The sequence below is a fragment of the Haemorhous mexicanus genome, chromosome 11 (genome assembly GCF_027477595.1).
Source record: "Haemorhous mexicanus isolate bHaeMex1 chromosome 11, bHaeMex1.pri, whole genome shotgun sequence".
Classification (NCBI taxonomy): Eukaryota; Metazoa; Chordata; class Aves; order Passeriformes; family Fringillidae; genus Haemorhous; species Haemorhous mexicanus.
Window position 1 is genome coordinate 6,461,869 of NC_082351.1, and position 20,988 is coordinate 6,482,856.

Genomic DNA, 20,988 nt, shown 5'->3' on the forward strand with positions numbered 1-20,988 from the left:
GGGGACAAGGCATGGAGGGACAGGACAAGGGGGAATGGCCTTAAACTGGAGGAGGGCAGATTTGGATTGGATTTAGGGAGGATATCTCTCCTGGGAAGGGGGGCAGGCCCTGGCACAGGTGCCCAGAGCAGCCGGGGCTGTCCCTGGATCCCTGGAAGTGTCCAAGGCCAGGCTGGATGGGGCTTGGAGCCCCCTGGGATAGTGGAAGGTGACCCTGCCCATGGCAGGGGTGGAATGAGATGGTCTTTAATGTCCCTTTCCACCCAAATCACTCTGGATTTGCTGATTCCATGACCTTGGGACACAAGCCAGGCCCTGGGCTGCTGTGGGATGTATTTTCTGCCAGTGCCTCCATGCTTGTGACCTCTCTTTTAGGATATGGGCCTTGCCACAGCCACCGAGGCCTGTCTTTATCTAAAGATTGGAACACTGAAGTGTGTTTTAATGAGGGATAAACTGAGACCATCTGGATGTCTCAGCTGCTACAGAGCATGATTGTTTGCTGATTTTAACCATGGCTCTTGCAGAGAACATAGACCTGTGCTGCACAAAGTGCACGAGCTCAGCTTGATTTCTCCTTGTAATCAAATGTGTTGATCTAAAATCTGTTTCCAGCAAATGACTTGTCTGCTTTGGGAGCAGCTCCCTCCTCATCTCCTCAGCACGGTGATGGGGATAAGCAGAGACAATTGAGTTGAAAAGGTATTTTTGTGAGGGGCTGCCAGTGAGTGCTGCCAGTGAAATTTTCCATTTTGGAACATGACCACCATTTACTCACAAACTGCATACCAGGTGCCAACTCAAATTAAAATCTGGAATTTTCTTTTCTTTTCTTCTTCTTCAAGGCTTTTGGTTCATTGTTGTTGTTGATTTTTTTTTCTTTTGTTGCAAGAAAATTGGTAATTACTTGGTCCCATTTGAATGGTGGTGGCACAGGGACAATCTGCATTTCTCCATGCACGTATTTCAATGGTTAAATGTTCTGAGTACTGGATAACCATCCTGCAATTGAGCTGCAATAGATCATTTGTTGACTCTGTATCTATCCTGCAGGATACATAATGAGTTTCTCTGGGAAGGTAAAGTAAGAAACTACTCAAAACCACTGCAAAATTAATGGTGAGCAAAAGAAACTGTGAAAATAATTCTGCAGGTTAATTATTAGAATATTGTCTAGACAGCTGAGGTTTCTGTCAATTCTCAAATTAAACAGAACCAATAGGGGATCAAATCCAAATTTCCCAAGTTCCCACAGATTTTTTTCCATGTCAGAAGACAACAGGCACTGGAAACATCCAAATTCTAAAACCTTCAGCAAACTTCACAATGACTTTTCAAGAGAGCTGTCCTGGGTCTGGAAGTGGGGATGGAGCGAGTGCATAGAGACTTCCCCCCAAACCCCTCAGCCAACAGGCACCATTAACAATTCCAGATTAGAACATTCTGTTTCAATTAGTGTAAGTGCTGTTAATTATGCATTCACCAGGAATGACACCTGTGACTTCAAATTCCAAGCAGATCTGAAAATTAAAAAACTAAAAGCAACAACTGTTCTTGTGAAAAGAGCTACTCCAGGGATACTGAGGTGAGAAGTAATTTAGCATATTTTAGCATGGGTTTTTCACCCTTTTTTTAATCTAAATAAAGTTTCTGAAAAAGAAATTTCTATCTGTTGTTTTTACCTCCCAAAAAGTGATCCAACACAGAATCTCCTGGCTTTTGAATATAAGGTGATTATTTGAAAATGAAATCCTATCCTGTATTCTTTTCCTATCAGAGTATCAATAAATGCCTAAAGGGAATTTCTGGCAGAGGTATCTTGAGATGCTTGGGAGAAATACCCCCCAAAACACCAAGCTAAGCTGACTGCTGCCATTTATTAGGCTCCATCTGGTACCAGGAGACATTGATTTATTGATTTGTGGGGCTCAAAAGCCTTTCAGGGACAACACGTCAATACCTCCAAAGGTTTCAGCTGGTCACTACTCCGGTTCCCACTTCTAAACCCAAATGGTTTGGATCATTTGAATTCAAGTCACCCATCACCAGTGGCTATCCCAGATGTGCTGGAAAGCCACATCCTTTCCTCTGACACCAGGCCCACAGATATTTCACACTAAGGGATTCCCAAATAAATTAATTCTGGCAATAGAGTTGCGGAGGCCTCCAATGGACCAATAAAATTCAATCTCTCCCTCTATGGGCAGAAGTGATCCCGAGGAATTACCAAATTCTCCAAAGATCCAGGTTAGTGCTGAACGTGCCTAAAATAGGCAAGTTTATTAACCATAATATTATTAACCTGAAATATCATTGGCCATATCTGTGCCTTGGTGTGTTCAAGGTGTACCAAGTTTTAAAACAAGTTTTAAACGCTGGGATTTCCCTGATTAATCTGTTTGAATCAAACCCTCTGCATTGACATAACACCTGAAATGTGCAAGTAAACAAAAGACAAAATCCAGTTGTTTCCAAGGTTTTCACACCCACCAACTCCTACATATTTCCTAGAGAAGCAAACTCACACCTCCTGCAACAGCTTTGGTTTTCTTTGTTATGTTTTGGGAACCCATCTGAAATAATTCAGACATCAGAGAATTGAAATTACCATACTTCTAATAACTTTCAGCAATCTCCCAATCCGTTAAATTCAGAAATCTTACAGAGAGAGCACCCCCACAGCAATCTCCAGAATAAAAGGGAATTGTCAATTCTTTGCATGCTTAGCTGCAACCCCCAAAAAATAAAAATACAAGCTTATCTCAGAAAATTAAGCAAAACTGATCAAAGCAGAGCCCACGTCTCTGATTTGCATGCACCTAACCCACATGCTATCACAAAATGCAGATCCAGCCCACTCCTGATGGCAGTGAGCAACTCTGCCAGGTTGGGGATTAAAAAAACAAGATCCCATCTCTTGCCTCAGCCTGTCTCAATCTGGTGCTCCCCATGTAAATCAGTGCAGGGTTTTTAGCATTTTAAATCAAGACAACTTTTGTTCACATATGCTCCTGTGATTATTGTTTTGCCTTCTTTGAAAATGAACAGAAAACACTTCCTCAGATGGGTTCCTTAATCACCTTATGTTTATCTTGCTTTTTGTCACTTCTTGCAAGAACAAAACTTCCCAAGTTCTAGCAAGGCCATTTTAGAAAGGACTTACAACATTCCCATTGCCGAAAATGATTTGTGGAAATAGAGTGAGTGGAACAGACCCTTCCCATCCCTGTAACAGCAGCTCCAGTGACCTTGAGGAAAACAGACAAATAGGAAAAACTCACAGCTGAACCTCTTTAACTCTTCCTGGAAGCTGCAGGTGCCCGGTGTCACCACGAGACTGCCAAGAGCATGCACTCCTCATTTGGAGGGGCTGATGCCTTTTTGGGGCCACCTAAAACCAGAGGCCAGGCAGAATTAAGGGAATAAAAAACAGTTCTGTTTATTGAAGGGCCTGCAGGTACATTTAGGGCAGATGAAATCCCCCAGGGGCTACACCCAAAATGGATGGTGGGTCAGGGGTTTTTATACTTTTATAAGTTTGGTCCATTTGCACACTGGGGGTTCATCTGCCAATTCCAGCTCCAGGCAATGAAGTCACTGACCCCAGGTTTGCTGCCCCCAAGTCCCTTTTGTTCCCATCTCTGGGCCCTGGGGCAGTGAGGTGTCCTTGATTGCCAGGCCTGGAGAGGAATTGTTGTGTCTGCCCCAAATGGGAAAGCTGCAGCTGACACTGGGTGTGGGGTTTGGAGTTACACACTAAAGAGCTGCAGGAGTGCAAATAGATGGAAAATACACAGGCTAAAATGCTAAGGCATCATGGAAGCACTCCTGTGGCACTGTGTGTGCTCAGGCTGGGCATTTCCATCCCAGGCAGGAGGCAGTGACACAGGCAAAGCTCTGGGTGTGTGTTTGCTCCCGTTCAGCTGCTGCTCTGCCTGACCTGATCTGCCACTGGCGAGCACAGGCAGCAGAGTTTATTTGCTGAATCTGTTTACCCCAATGTCAGTGAAGATGTAGGATATGCTTAAACAGGGAACAGTCAGATTAATATAACTGAGCTGCAGCTCAGAGCAGCCAGGGAGCCGTGCTGGAATGGCAAAGCACTTATTCCCTTCTGATTAAAACCTCCCCAGGGCTGTATCAGTGTAAAGACACCAAACCAGGGATGCACAGGGGAGCCAGAGATGGGAGCCTTTCCTTTTGGGAGCAGCTCACCAGCTCGAGAGGAAGGAACACGGATCACGCAGAGATAAGTTGCCATTTTAATTGCATAAGGAGCACTGGTGGATTTGTCATTCCTTGTGACAGAGTTCTCTCCCCAGAGTCACATTCTGAGCACAGCTCTGTTGCTACCGTGTTAGACATTTCATGCACCAGGGTGACAGCCCAGCACACAGATCCTGAGAGCCTCAGAAACAGCCTGTTTCCATTGACTCCAGGGAAAGAAGCCTCTCTGCTCTTCCACAACAGATCTGCTTCTGCCCTCCCTGTCCAAACACAAGAAAAGGAGCAAATCAGTGGCTGAAAAGGAGCTCAAGTCCTCAGCACCATCAGACTGACTGAAAACCACACATTTCTTTGTGCTATTTCCAGCACAGGGAAAACAGACAGGCAGCTTGCAGGTGGCATCCTCCTGCAGGGACCAACACTGCTGGCACAGATGGCACAGGAAAAAGGGTGATGCTGCTGCTAAATCCATTTGCTGAAGCCTTTAGGACCCTTTGCACTTAAACTCTTTATTACCTCAGCACTACAAATCCCAAAGTTGGAAGGACATGCCCTGACTCACACCTTGTCAGGAAAGTAACACAGAGAGTGAGGTTCTCATGGTGGCAGAGGGTTCCTCAAGGCCTGGCACCACAGCTGTGGCTGTGGCTGGGAGCAGAATGTCCCCAGGGAGAAGTGCTGTGCTGCAGCTGGAGCTGCACCACAGCAGCATCCCACAGCTGGGAACCACTGACTTGGTGCCACCACTGACTCAGTGCCACCACTGACTTGGTGCCACCACTGACTCAGTGCCACCCCTGACTTGGTGCAGTGATTTCAGCGACATCTGCCCTAGAAATGAGCCCTCCAACTCCAGCTGAAGCACACAGGAGCCACCAGTGGCACAGCACACAGGAACTATTTCTGTATCTGTGCAGAGCTGATCTTTGCCTTTTCTCTAGCCTAGATTTTGATTTCCCCTAAGTGATCAGTGGTGGCCTAATTCTACTCCCATTTACATCAGTCGAAGCTTTACCATCAACTTCAAAGAAAATGGATTTAACCCAATATAGTTCATTTTGATAAATTCTCCTTTAAGAGAGAAGGACCTCTGCTTCTCCAGCAGAGGATAAGATGATGTATTTTTACACCAGGCTTCAGAGCCAGATGACTTTGCTGTGCCCTACATTCACATTTTGGGTTTGAGCAGCACTGCAGTTCACAGCAGCTCAGCTCTGGCTGTGTCTCAGCTCTGGAGCCCAGGCAGGAGATTTCTCTGGGAGAAAACAGAGCAGAAGCCCCACTGCAGGTTCACACTTGGCACACACGGGGCAGGAATAATCAGAAGGCTCTGGAAAGCTTCCAGCCCCAGCAGGAGCACTTTGAGGCCAAAGGCTCAGACTAAATCCAGTCAGCCACGAGACCTGCACAGGGCCAGGGCTGCTCCCCACTATTGATCTGCCTCTAATGCACCCAATGCCTTGCTGAGGGTGACACTGCAAACTCCACTTCTACCTCTTATCTCTGGCATCTCTGCATTTCCCATCCCTTCCTAAATAATTCACTCAGCATAACTGGCCTTCACAACCTTCTGTGTCTTATCCCCAGACTCCTATTTCAGTTGCATAAATTTGGATTCAGACTTTTTGGATTATAGCCTTGGAGCTATGTCTCCCTCTTGCAGGGACCTGACTTGTTAAAAATTCCCTCCCAGAATGAAGACACTTTGTTTCCATTGCATTAACCAGCAATTTCTTATCAAGAAAACATCCCTTGTGAACAAGATTCTGTAACAAATAATCTAACACATTAGGCATAGGAACTTTAGTCCAACTTAGGTACCAGCAAATCCACTATCAGAATAAAATATTGAAAAGGAACACTACAAAAACCCTTCAAATAAGGCTCAAAATTCAAAATCAGAGCACTTGTCTAGCAGGAACAGCAGTGCTTTAGGGTTTTCAGCTTTTACAGGAGGAAGAACTGTTGCAAAAAGTATCTCAGCAAACCCCACATTGGCAGGGAAAGGAGCTGCACTGAAGGGCTTCAGCAGGAATTTCTTCACAGAAAGGGTGATTAGGTATTGGAAGAGGCTGCCCAGGGAGGTGGGGGAGTCACCATCCCTGGAGATGTTTAAGGAAAGACTGGATGTGGCACTTGGTGCCTCTTGGTTGATAGGGTGGTGATCAGTGATAGCTGGGACTTGATCTCAGAGGACTTTTCCAACCTAAATGATCCTGTGGTTCTGTGCCTTACTAGAAAACATTTTATCAGAGGAAGAGCAACCCCAGAAGAAGTTTATCACAGATACTTAGCAGGAAGGGAAGACAGAAACTGTTGTAAATGCAATTCAAAGATTTCAGCCTTTATCCAGCTAGAATCCCCTTTAACAATATCCTGTAATTGTTGGAAACCCTCTGTGTGCAGGAGTATCTCACTCTGCCTTTATACACAATGATTTCTTTTCATTCTTTCCCCCAATACCCCAAGATGGGGACAGAAGCCCCCTGACTGTCAGATCTTTTGCCCCAAAACCAAGGAACACTGCAGCCACCCCAGCCTGGGCTGGCTCATCTGCCTCTCTCTCCCTGATCTGCCTCTGCCCTCCCTGATCTGCCTCTGCCCTCCCTGATCATCTTCTGCTCTCCCTGATCTGCCTCTGCTCTCCCTGATCATCTTCTGCTCTCCCTGATCATCTTCTGCTCTCCCTGATCTTCTTCTGCCCTCCCTGATCTGCTTCTGCCCTCCCTGATCTGCCTCTGCTCTCCCTGATCTGCCTCTGCTCTCCCTGATCATCTTCTGCTCTCCCTGATCTCTCTGTCCTTCCTGATCCACCTCTGCCTTCCCTGATCCTCCTCTCTCTCCCTGATCATCCTCTGCTCTCCCTGATCATCCTCTGCTCTCCCTGATCTTCTTCTGCTCTCCCTGATCTGCCTCTGCCCTCCCTGATCCGCCTCTCTCTCCCTGATCATCCTCTGCTCTCCCTGATCATCCTCTGCTCTCCCTGATCTTCTTCTGCCCTCCCTGGTCTGCCTCTGCCCTTCCTGCCCATCCTGTCCCCCAAGGCCTCTCAGGGATAAAGGGTCATCTCTAAGGCCACAGAATGATGGTGGCACTTTTCCCCCCAGCAATTTTCCCTTTAACCAGAGAGGGGTTAGTAGTTTCCAACCAGTTTTCATCCTTGTAACCTCACTGAGCCCACCCTCCATTTCAGAAGGGACACCTTGTGTTCATTGAGCATGTTTGATCATAACTGATTTTCCTCTTCACTCACATTTCCCCCTCAGACACAGGCCTTTACCAAGATGATTATCAGATGTATTATTTACCATTTTATGGTGCAGGAAGAACTCACCCAAAGGAAGGTGACACTTGCAGGAAGGGTGCTTTAACAAGAGACATTAATTAGCCACCACTGTAATCACACCACAGCAACAAGTGCCAAACCTCCCTACATGGACTCAAGCAGTCAAGATTAAGTTAACATCTTTTCCTTATTACCCTGACTTTATATAATTTCACACTGTAAATGGAAAAGTCATCCAGAAATTTGGGGCAGGTCATTTATCACTGTTGAAACAACTGCACAAAAATGTCTGAAATGGAAGGATTTCAGTAATGTTTTCTGAATTCCCAACACAGGACAAGACTGTGCTTCTTTCACTCCTGCTTCTGCACTTTGGTCTTACCTGTACAAATTTTACTTGCTGGAATCAATTAAAGCAGAAGATGATGACAAATCTATCATGGAAAGATGTAAAAGTCTCATAAAGAGTGGCCAGTAACAGCCCATAATAACAGCTAAGTCCGAGCTGCCATTTCAAACCAGTGCTCCAGGAGTGCCAGAGGACTCAGTGACTCCACAGGACAGCACCCACAGAGCTCCCATCAGACTAAAACTTGTCCATGACTCACAAAAACACAGGCTCAGGCTTCCCCGCATTCCTGCTTGGAAAACTGACCTCAAATCAAACAGCTCTTATTGGTTTGGGGGCTGGATTTCTCCTTCCCGGTGTTCCTTAGAAAACCAGAGGAGGATTTAGATTGGAAAGGAGCTTGGAAGGTCACCTAGCCCGACTCAGTGCCAACTTCAAATGTGGAACAGCTTGCTCAGGGTCATGCCCAGCTGAGCTTTGAGCCTCCCCAAGGATGGAGATTCCCACCCCTGTCTGGGCCACTGTTCCCATGTTGGAACACCCTCCTGGTGAGAAAGCTATTTATATTTGACCAGAATTCCCCTCACTGGAACTACAGCTTTTACCTCAAATCCTTTTGCTGTGCACCTCGGGGACGAGTCTGGATTTTCCTTCTTTTATGACCTCCACTGCTAAGTGAAGGGAGGAATAAAACCACACCCAGCTCTTCTCCTGAGCCAGGAATGCTGACACTCCCAAGGCTCTCCCTGTGTGCCACCTGCTCCCACCTTGGTGGCTTTTCTGGGGACTGCCCCCAGCCACCAGTACCTCTCCTGCACTGGGCAGACAGGTCACAACTCTCCAGAAGCAATATCACAGAGCAAGGAAGGTAGGAGGGGTGGAGAGGACAGTTATTGGAGAGCTCAATGCCCACACCTTGGCTCAGGTAGCTCTGATAAAGCAGTTAATGTGCACCATAAAGCAGTTCATCTGCTATTGCAGAGTGCCTTCCCTGAGCTCACAACACCACCACTCACCCAGAGCTGCTGAGAGCAAAGGAAGAGTTGGGATGGACTTTGCCAAAGTCCCAGGGAAAATAATTTTATTTTCAGGATCAAGAATAAGTCTTCATAACCTGCACTGGAGGAGGGGGGAAAAGTTTCCATACAATGAAGGCCATCCATTTAATCAAAACATTAATCCCAGAGTGAATTTTCTGAACACATTTGAACCTCAAGGTCAAAAGTTGCAAATACAGATTAAATACATTTCTTATATATAGGATTAGCCACACAAAAGAGAGTGTTTTAAAACTTGTTTTCCTTCAATCCACAAAGTATTGGAATTAAGGGACTTGAAAAATCAGCAAAGGAGTTTGATTCATTTGTGTGTGTGCTATCAAGAGAGCCTTGCTAAAAAGAATTAATTCTGATTCCCAAAAATACTTGGAGCAACATTAAATTCTGCTGTATTGGAAGTTTTACATTGTACAAGATAATGCAGTACCTCAAAGTGCACAGGAGCATTTAGGATCAGAGCAAGGCAGTGGCAGATTATCAATCCCATCTAGGACCAGAGCAAGGCAGTGGCAGATTATCAATCACCCCTGCCTTTGTTTCATAAACACAGTTTGAAGAATGAGGCTTTGGGAAAGGCACATACTGAGAAACAAAAGCAAATCAGAGCAGAATTCAGAGATTAACAACTCAAGCAACTTCCTAAAGCCAAAATGTACCCAGAGGGGCTCTGCTGGGGGGAAGGTGCACTGAGAGGTGGGCAGGGATCCTCTACAGTGGTGGGGAAACAAAGGACTAAAACCATCAGCATTTCAGTGCCAATGAAGAGAGAACCTGTGCATGAAGTGATCTTTAACCAAAATCAAATCAGCACACATCCAGAAAGAGCAGCAGGGAGGCAGGTGGCAGCACAGGTAACAAGTGAGGCACCTCTTGGTGTGGGAGAGGATCTGAATTCAGCTCTGAAACATCTTCCAGCATCACCTGGTGCTCAGGGCAGCAGGGATGGAGCAGCCCCAGCAGCCTGGGAGATGAGCTCTGTGGAGAGGGTGAGCTCTGTCCATGGCCCCAGTGGAGGCCCTGCTGTGTCAGGAGAGGCAGGCAAGCAGGAAAATTGGAAAAAGAAGTCAGGAAAGTGCCTAAAGAGCAAGAAATGCCTTTGCCAGATATCTGCAACCCGAGGGAGAAGGCAGGCAAGGAGTGGGATGGATACAGGCCTTCACCCTGGGATTCAGGTGGAAGGAAAGCTGCCAGCACCGCTCTGCAGCACAGATTTCTCAGGTCCACATGGGTTAGAAACAAACATCCTCATTTCTGCTCCCATTATATTATAATATATTATATTATATTTTATATTATATTATATTAATTATATTATATTATATTATATTATATATTATTGTATTATATTATATTATATATTATTATATATTATATTATATTATATTATATTATATTATATTATATTATATTATATTATATTATATTATATACTACATTACATTGCATTATATTACATTATATTTATTATATTATATGTATTATTATTATCATATTGCCAAGCTCCCCAGGAGCAGAGCACTCTGGCTGTGCTGGCCAGCACTCACACCTTGCTGGCCAAACACAGCCGGGGTGCTCACAAGAAATGAGGGCAGGGAAGCTCAGAGCAGTGCTTTTCTAAAGGCAAAGCCAATTTGGGCAGCTTGAAGCCACCCCAAGTTTCAGAAATAAAGGCTGAACAGCTTTCTGAGGCACTCTGAAGCGCATTTTCTGCTGGATGAATGTGGATTTTGCAACACTTGCAAATCCCATTAGCAGCAAGGAGAGCTGTAGGACTCAGTGCACAGGATGCATTATCACTGAAGTGACCCCTATTTAATTACTGAAGAAAATGCAAACACTTTTCAGCTGATTTTTACAGCGTTAAATAGCTTACAAATTGTTGCAGATTCCCCAGCATCAGGTCCAACACCTGAGCAAAGTCATTCCTTCACCTCAGCTCAAACCTGGGCTCTCAGTGATCAGCAACTGCTGAGTGACACTGCCCCTGATCCCCACAAAAACTGTGCTCATTCTTTAGGAGCTTCACATCCTCACTTTAAAAACCAAGCCATTGCAGCTCCTTCACGTTCTATTTTATGGTTCCAGCAGTTTCCTTAACCTTGAGAAAATTTGGCACCGTTATTCTAATTATGAGAAGTGGGAGTACATGAAATCTTTCCAGCAAAGGAGAATCTGAGCTGGCAGATGCATGAAATTCTATCCTGCAAAATGACAGAAGGGGAAGTAATGGGACACTGGACCTGTCACTTACCCAGGTAAGTGCTGTAAATAAAAAACTACATTCTTTTAAACTCATTCAGCTCTTGATAAATTGACACCAAGTATGGATATTGTTACAAAAGGCAGCTGCAGTAACTCCAATTGCTTATTTACAGAACCTCTTGTCACTATAACACAAAGACAAGCAGTGTGTGTGTGTTTGTGGCACATTTAAAGCCCCAAACCCCAGAAAGGAAAGTCTCCCGTGTGTGTCCTGACACAGCATCATACATGAAAAATGCATGCACTTTCCTACTGAGCTCACACATTGGGTTACAGCCACATGGGAGGACTGGGGATTTAAATACCCCACTGGGCCTTTTCCATCTCTGGGACACCTGCCCTGGAACCCAACATGCATGAGTCCCAGGTGCCACAAAGGCTATGGAGTCATCACTCCCTAAAATTTGGAGGAAACCGAAGGAGTTTATATTTTAACAATTTCCCATTAAAACCCTCAAGTTTATTAAGGCCTCAGTGCTAAAAATACTCAAAAGCTTTCATTCCAATAAAAGACACCATTCCACAGGGATGCCTCAAGCACAGGGAAGCTCAGTGAAGCACAGGAAGGGCCTCACAGACATTCCTGCTCCAGAGGGCAGAACTGAGCTCCCAGTGATCTCCTCCACAGCAGAAACCTTCAGCCACAGATGTCCTCACACACATTTAAAACCAGACTTCAATCCCCCCTGCATCCCTCTCTGTGCTGTACTTGGCTAACCCCTTACATAATGCCAGGACTTCCTCCTTTTAAAGCACACATAAAATAGTCTGAGTTCAAGCACGGAGATAACAAAGTCGTCAAACAAATCTGAACGCTTCCAAAACCTGCTCTTCTCTTTTGACAACTGTCTGAGAACAGAGAGTGCAGAGAGCTGTTCCTCCTTTAAATTTAGCTTCAGCCTCTGTGAAAATCCCTCCCAAAGCTCCAGCATTTGCTGCCTGGGCTTTCCATTCAAGTGGAACGGGACAACGAACCTGATTTTGCTGACCCATCCCATGGCTGTGGGATTACAGAAGGGAAAAAGTGAACACGTGTCTGAACAGAAAACCCAATTTTTTAATTTTTTTTCCCACACCTAAGGTTAGTGTGTGCCTGCAGCAGTGGGCCAGCTGCTGCTGCTGCCCCTCAGTTTGGCACAGCTCTGTGTGCCAGGGAAGGAGCTGGTGCTGGTGCTGCTCGGGCCGGATGCGCTGCCCTCGGAGCCACGTGAGCTCTGGAGCTGCTCAGATGTCTGCCTGACATGGGATTGCTCTGAAATTAGAACATTGCCCCATTTTCAATAAAGCCTCCAAGATCCCAGGGTTGTCCCTGTTAGCGAGGGATGTCCTTGAAAACGAGGACAGCTGATGACCTTAAAGAAGGAGGGTAATTAGTCACAGCCCTGCAACCTTTTCTCCCAAAGAAACAGTGACAAAAGTAAACTCCTATTAGAATATCATTAAATGCATTATTATGCAATACTGGTTACATAACCATGCTTTACCAACTCGGGGTATTTTCAGGCAGAATTCAGTTTCACAGAATTGCCCACACAGAAGGGTTTTTTAAAGTATGAATTGTCTCTCTGGAGGGGATGGAAAAAGCTCAGGTAAACTGATGAATGGCAGATTGGCTGCCAATATTTCACATCCAACTTGAGCCCTTAAAAAAAACAAGTCTTTTTAAGAATCCCTTTTCAGCTAATTCCTCCCAGAGAAGTGATAAAATTCATAGAAGCATTTGCAACTCCAAATATATCACTTTATCCAGACATTCAGTACCATTTGAATTTCAGCTAAAAATTCACTGTGAATCCATGCAAAAATCAAGGATAAGCAAAATTAGACTACATTAAGCATGACAGCTTGAAAAATGTTGCTGCATTTTATCAAAATTAATAGTGTCATCTATTTTCCTCTATCCCTGCTTCCAATAACAAGCAGGAATAGTGATGCATTCTATGTTGGACTAAAATATTTCATCTAATTCTACTCATTTAACAGCTTTAGCTAGTTCAGAAATGTTCTAACCTCCAAAATAAATACCTGAATATTGTTCTTATTGGTGCCTGAGCTCAAGTTAAATAAAATTCACAGCTGTTACAAAGTCTAAAAGCAAGAAAAGAATGAAACAGGACTGCATGTGAAATTCTGACAAGGCAAAAGCTGGTGCTGAATGGATTTCTAAAAGATCAGGTTCAAAAAGACAGGATGTACATTTTCAACACATGAAATCTACATTAAATAGAAGTACTATTATTATTTAAAGTTCATTAGCATGCTGCTTATTTTCTTGCCAAACATTTCCTTGCAATATCAGCCATCTAGGGCTATCTGTGAAAGTCATCCCATAACACTGCATTTCTACTGGGCTACAGTGACAATTGTTAAAGAGAAAACAAACAGCTGATGAATATTTCAGGTACAGCATCATCTCTAGGTAATAAATCCAGCATAGTTACGTTTTTCTTTCACATGGCTACATTCTAATGAATCATTTCTACTCCCATCCTTCCCAAAAGTCAAATGCAGGGGACATTTTCGAAGCAATTACCATTTGCCTTCTGGCTGTGCAAACTAATAATGGACATTCTCCCTCTGTCACCAACCCACATTTTGTGCCTCACGCCTTCCCACCCAGGGCACACACAGCTTGTGCATGCCTGGAACCCAAAACCAGAACCCAAAACCCTCCAGGCAGCCCAGAATAGCCCTGCTGGGCAGCAGAGCCCGGAGCTGCCAGGCAGAGCATCCTTGTGCTGTACCTGGAACCCAAAACCAGAACCCAAAACCAGAACCCAAACCCTCCAGGCAGCCCAGAACAGCCCTGCTGGGCAGCAAAGCTGCCTTGCAGAGCATCCTTGTGCTGTATCTGGAACCCAAAACCAGAACCCAAACCCTCCAGCCAGCCCAGAATATCCCTGCTGGGCAGCAGAGCCCAGAGCTGCCATGCAGAGCATACCTGTGCCATAACTGGAACCCAAAACCAGAACCCCAAACCCTCCAGGCAGCCCAGAATAGCCCTGCTGGGCATTAGAGCCTGGAGCTGCCAGGCAGAGCATCCCTGTGCTGTACCTGGAACCCAAAACCAGAACCCAAACCCCTCCAGCCAGCCCAGAATAGCCCTGCTGGGCAGCAGAGCCCGGAGCTGCCATGCAGAGCATCCCTGTGCTGTACCTGGAACCCAAAACCAGAACCTAAAACCCTCCAGGCAGCCCAGAACAGCCCTGCTGGGCAGCAAAGCTGCCGTGCAGAGCATCCCTGTGCCGTACCTGGAGCGCTGCAGCCCCGGCGCGGGCTGGCCGAGCAGGGATGAGCCGCGCAGGTGAGCCCCGCTCTGGGAGCAGCGCTGGCCATGGGATGAGTGAGGCGTTCCCCCAGCACAGCCCGGGGTGTGGCAGCAGGGACACACCTTTCCTGCTTCTCTCCACCCCCTGGAATGCCTGGATCGCTGTTCTCCTTCCCAGCCGGCGGCAGGGGCTGCCTGGGGAAGGGAGGCAGGAGCGGGGAGCGCTCCGGGGAGGAGGCGCCGCCGGCGGGGCGATGCTTTCCTTCCCTGCCGCATCCTGAACAGCAAAATGACATTCCCAAGGCTTGCCAGGAACGCCAGCCGCCCCTGGCGGGATTCAGCAGCTTGCAGGAAGGTGGATTCCTGTGCGCTGTCGGATGCTGTGTCCCCGATCCCGACCGCACCGTGCCCACCCCAGGACAGCCAGCCTGGGCTGGGTGCGCACCCCGGGCTGCTGGGGCAGCTCCTCACGCCCCAAACCATCGGGAACGCGCTCAACAAGAGCCTCTGGAGCGCTCCCAGCTTCAAAAGGGACTGTGCAATATCGCTCTTAGCAAACGCTGCTGAAAAGGCAGCGAGCCGTCAGGTGCAGCCACCACCTTTTACCTTTTTAGTTATTTATTGAAGGGCTGAAAGACAAACCCAGCAGCAGGGAAAGCCTCCACAGCCACCCAGCGTGCCTGGCTCGTTCTGTGTCACGGGAATATTTGGGGAAATGAGAGGTGCTGGATTTAAGCAGAGGATGGAGCTGAATCCCAGCCTCCATCCCTGAGCCCTCAGCCACTAAAACATCCCGAAAGAGGGGAGCAGCAAAGCCAGCGCTGCAATTTTCACCTTCTCTGCCCAGGTTGGGACACCAGGGGTAAGCCTGGCCAAGTTTTTTTTTCTGTAATCATCACGAATATATTGAAGTACTATTCTCAGTTTCAGAGGAAATAAAGAAGTAGAAGAAAGGAAAAGGAAGTTCCTGCTACCTCCAATTTTTTAAAATGTCCACACTAAAATAAGTGGGATGAGTGGGACAATCCACATTAAAAAACACACCAATATCTCTATGGAAGACATATATACACACATCAAGTGCCTTTATTATTATTATTATTATTATTATTATTATTAGGCACTTTCTTACAGGTAAACATTTTCTCCCATCAATAAAAGACAGAATTGTCATTAGAAAAAGAAAATAATGATAACATATCCAAAAGTAAGAAAGCTTAGTGCAGCTTTTTTAACTATTGTCTCATTCTCTCAGGAAAAAAATAAGTTCTGATTCCTCTAAATTACAGACCTTTGTATCTGTAAAGAGTGGCATTTTCTCCTATAAAATTATAAGGACTTTTAATAGAGTCTGGAAGAATTATACTGTGGTATTTAAAAATAAACACTGTCAGTCTTACCTGAGAAAATCAAATCCTGTGAGTTAATGCATGTTTGGACAGAATTTTAAGAGTATTTCACATATACAGACCCTCCAGGTGAAAAACCAACAGCCCCAGGTCTTTAAATTTTGGGACTGTATAAACAGACTCCAAAAATACTCAAGACAGTTTCCCCCAGCTATTAAAATAAGTGGTTAAAACCTAGGTCATTTAGAAATTTTTAAAAATGCAGGAACAAAACCTGGCACTAAGCTGTTAGAAAAGTACATTTGTGGCACACAAATGTCTCCAGATAAAACCAAATTACACCTGAACAGGAAAGCAGCGTGTGCAACCTCACAGAATATTTTTGAGCACTGAGAAGCAATTGCTGCTGGTGAGAGGACTCATTTCTTGAGTGGAAGCGATAAAGAGGATAAATATCTATTTGTGATGTATTTTGAAATAGTTTTTATTCATATTCCAGGTCCAAACAAGCGCCTGAGGAAGAAAGCCCTGAAGCTGTGCCGAGCTGTGGCTTTCAGCCTGCTGCTAACCCCAAAGGCTGGAGCTGCTCTGCCTTTGCTGTGGCACAATCAAACACCTTCAGCTCGCCTTCCCCCGGTGCCCTGCGGGTGTTTTACACCCATTTCTCCTGAAATAAACCCACAATTCCACGGCAGGGCTCCCTGCAGCCCAGCCCGGGCTCTGCCATGCCAGCCAGGAGCAGCTGTGACGGACGAGGGCTTTGCCCCCTTTGTGCAGAGGGCGAGGAGTGCCCCAGGAGGGGCTGGCCCAGCTCTGCAGAGCCCCGGTGGCACCGTGACCTGCAGGAGCACAGGGCACACCTGGCACGGCAGAAATTCCACCCTGGCCCTGCCCGGGGATCACCACTGCCTGCAGCTGGCAGGGAAGGGCACAGCAGGGGCAGAAAGTAAAAATCTGCCAGGTGGGCAGAAAGGAAAAATCACTTCAAAGCAGGTTCTGTATCTTTCTGTATACAAATAAACACTTTTTTTTTTCTCCCCCCCATTTTCCACAAGGGAAATGTTCACCAGCAGCCACTCCCAATCTGAGTACAGCAGGCTAAATTTAAGAATTAAAGGAATTTATTTCCCTTACCTTTGGGATACTTTCCATTCTGAATAGCTCTGAGGGTTTTTAAATCTAAATTTACAGAGGGGGAAAAAAAATTAAACAGAGGTGATTGGGGTGGGGAGTGTTTAAAAAATGACAGAAAGCAAAGGGGAGAAGTTTGGTTCAAGGCACAGGGAAAGGACATTCAAGTCCAGTTCAGGACATTATTTTGGGAAAGTCACTTTTGCCACTGCTCTAAAATTTGCATGAAGTCAGGGTAATTGAGTGTTATCTTCAGTTTATATTGTATATAATTATCTTTTTTAGGCAGATATATACACATTTTCCTGTACATAATTGCAAGTTTCTGGCCTAGATGAATCTGTAAACAGATTAAATACTGCTTCTTAACCAGGTAGCTTTTAGGAAATCTTTAACAGTAAAACCAGATTTTAATTTTTTGAAGAGTTATATGTAGATGAGAGACAAGAAATCTCTATCAAATCATTTTATCAAAGCATAGGCACAAGGCTAAAGGAGTGGAATTTCAAGGAATGAGAAAGGAGGACTGGAGATGATGGAATTTATGTGTGGGGATGAAGAACAAATTAAGTAACAAAATACCATGGGAAATGGTAATAGAAATGGGAAAGGGTAATAGAAAAACTAGATTCATTTCGTTAATTAATTTTAAACTTTACCTGCTTTTCCATAAATTTAGCAATGTCATTTCAAATTCAAGAAAACAACAGCTCATTTAAAAGAAACTATTATTTTTAAACAAAAACTGTCTACCAAAAGCCTGGAATTAAATAAAAAAAGGTGGGCCTGATCCAGTCAATACAATCCTATCCATTACAGTTTCAGGGGTGACCTTTACATCAGATCTTTGCATCTTGGGAGCAATTCTGTGTAAGCAGAGCTGGAAAAGGTGTCAGAGAGATGAGTTCTGACAAAAGGTGTCGGAGACCTTTGACCCCACAGGTGTAAAATCTGTGAATTCTGACAAAAGGAGGAAGAACTCTGAGTTCTGACCAAAGCTCTGAGGTGGGGACCCCATAGCTCTGACCCCTGATCCCCCAAGAACCCAGAGCCTGCTGGAGCCCAGCATTCCACCAGCTCCCCTGGGAGGTGTTTGGAGGTCCCCAGGACGAGGGGAGAGATGAGAATCTATGTTCTTCAGAAGGCTGATTTTTATATTATATTATATTATATTACATCATATTATAGTATATTATATTATTGTATAGTATATTGTATTATAGTATAGTATATTATAGTATAGTATAGTATATCACATTTACTATATCATATTTAATAATAATTATATTACATTATTATATTACATTATTATATCATATAATAGTATAGTATATTATAGTATAGTATATCACATTTACTATATCATATTATATAATAATTATATTACATTATATTATATTATATTATTATATTACATTACATTACATTACATTATATTATATTATATTATATTATATTATATTATATTATATTATATTATATTATATTATATTATATTATATTATATTATATTATATTATATTATATTATATATCACATTACATTACATATCATTTCACATTACATTCCATTAATTACATCATACCAAACCATAGCATATCATATTATATATGCTATACTAAACAATACTAAAGAAAGAGAGAAAAGACTACATCAGAAGGCCAGAAGAGATAATAAAATGATAATAAAATCTTGTGACAGGCTCAGAGAGCCCGACACAGCTGGCTGAGATTGGTCATTATGTTAAAACAATTCACACGGAGCCAATCCAAGGTGCCCCTGTTGGTAAACGATTTTCAGACCACATTCCAAAGCAACCAGACCATCATTGCTTACATTTCTTTTCTGAGGCTTCTCAGGAGAAAACTCCTGGTGAAAGGATTTTTCATAAAGCACCACAATGACAGCCCTGACCAACGAGCCCCAGCACCCAGGTGTGTGCAGCAAACTCAGCCAGGTAAACCCAGCCCCGAGCACAGAGGTTTTTGTGCTGTGGCAGCAGGGCCCTGCTGTCCCACACAGCACATTTCTCAGACACACAGAGAGAGGCTGAGCACTAATATTTCATGAAGGTGTCACGTTACTGCCCCCAAAGGGAAGCGAGGCAAGCAAGGCAGCCCTGGTGTCTCCAGATTTCAGAGATAATTGCACAGACCTGTCCCAAAGTGCTGAGCATCACTGCACTACAACTCATCTGCAAACACAGGTGTTAGAACTCCCCTTTTTTATGCAGGTTGGGTATATTTCACATCATGAGTGGGGACTCTAAATCCCCACAGCAGGATTTAAGCTTTAAGGTCCCCTCCAGCCCAAACCCTTCCTTGTTACAGGAACAAAGGGGGTTTTGCCATAAACTGAGGTGAATAAGCCAAACAAAACAAGATTTGTCAACCACAACCCAAAACTTGACCCAACACTCTTTTCTTTTACACAATTTACCAATCTTTTCATCCATTCCTTTTATCTCTACTCTTGTCCAATGTCCACACCACTGTTTGGTTTGTGTCCCATCAAACACTCCCTCCAGCAATGTTATTAATCCAAATTCACCCAAATGCATCTGTCATGACCAAACCTTTCTGCATTGTAAGAACAGAATTCTTGATTGAGAAGAAAGTTTTAAAAGTAGAGGTTTGCTACTTTCTAAGGCTCTGGGAAAATGGATGGGTTTTTTCAGAAGAACCAGCCTTAAAGTAATTAATCTGCTTTTTAAAGCAGGTAGAACAGCAGAAGCCCAAGCTGCAAAACCCCCTTCAACCTCAGTAAAACCATCATTTAATCCCATGCTGTGTTTCATCTCCTACAGCAAGAGAACAGGATTTAAAGATTGCATTTGTGCACTTTTGGGACTGTTCTCACAGTCCCAATCCATCCCCCACCACGCTTTTTCTATAATTATGACAATGAAAATATACAAACTATAATAAGCATGTCCCAAATGTTCGACCCAAACATAAACATCGCTTTAAAAATATCCTCATCCCATTTCACTGCCTAATCCCAGATAACAAACCTTGCCCAGATAGAATGAAGTGGTCATTTCCCATCACTTTCACCTCAGAGTTGCCATGCTCTGATCCCAGCTGCAGATCCAGCACCACATGGACACCTTGGACAAGGCTCTGAGGCACAGGGGGGGATTACTGGGATGTCCTGGACTCAGTCATCCCTGTGGGTCAGGATATTCCATATATCCACAAGGATACAGATATATTCCATATATCCATAAGGATTTGTACAGCAGGAAATGCAGAGTGAGGCCCCATTGCCAAAATCCAAACACGAGCAGGGCTGGAGAGGGCTGAGCGCGGAATAACCGGAATAATCAGAAGGATCAGAGCCACAGCAGACACCTGGCAGCAGCCATCCTGCCCTTCCAGAGCAGCAGGGGAAGGAGTGAGGCTCCATTTCCAGAGCAGCTGCAGCTCCTGGAAGCTCTCAGGCTCCTCTTGGAGCTCTCACAGGCACAGCAGCCACCCAGCTCCCAAAGCCCATCAGCCCTGGAGCATGGACTGGCAAAAAAAAATATCTCCCAAGAAACCTCGACAGCAGCCACTGACTTGTCCAATTATCCAGCTAAATCAATGTGGAAAAGATCTTGCATCCTTTGACATCTGCTTTGCTTTGGGGATGAAGGCCAGTTCTGTTGTAAGACAGAAATCCTGCTCTTTTTAATAAAAATTAAAAAAACACACAGAATTCCCAGAATGACCTGGTTGGAAGAGACCTTGAAGACCATCAAGTCCAACCCAGCCCCAACACCTCAGCTGAACCCTGGCCCTCAGTGCCACATCCAGGCTTTGTTAACACACCCAGGGATGGGGACTGCACCACCTCCCTGGGCAGCTGTTCCAGAACTTTGTCACCTTTCCATGAAAAACTTTTCCCTTTTATCCAACCTGAATTTCCCTTGGCGCAGCTGGAGGCTGTGAGCTCTGGTTGTGTCAGTTCTGCCTGTAGAAAGAGCCCAGCCCCAGGTGAGCACAGGCACCTTTCAGGAGCTGTGAGAGTGATGAGGGCACCCCTGAGTCTCCTTTTCTCCAGGCTGAGCATCCCCA

The 20,988-nt window shown here is 44.8% G+C and overlaps 1 protein-coding gene across 13 annotated transcripts in view; it reads right to left on the bottom strand.

The window, feature by feature from the left end:
- The window catches only part of ATP2B2 (ATPase plasma membrane Ca2+ transporting 2), a 403,287-nt gene that overhangs the window by 182,622 nt on the left and 199,677 nt on the right, over nt 1–20,988 (bottom strand). For 2 of the 13 annotated variants that reach the window (XM_059856154.1, XM_059856153.1), the window contains one exon: nt 3,282–3,391. The exons of 10 other annotated variants lie outside the window; for them this stretch is intronic. The gene's annotated coding sequence lies outside the window, so the exon portion shown is untranslated. Of the gene's footprint in view, nt 1–3,281; nt 3,392–14,433; nt 14,455–20,988 lie in introns of those variants that run through there. One more of the 13 variants, XM_059856158.1, reaches the window with a different exon arrangement.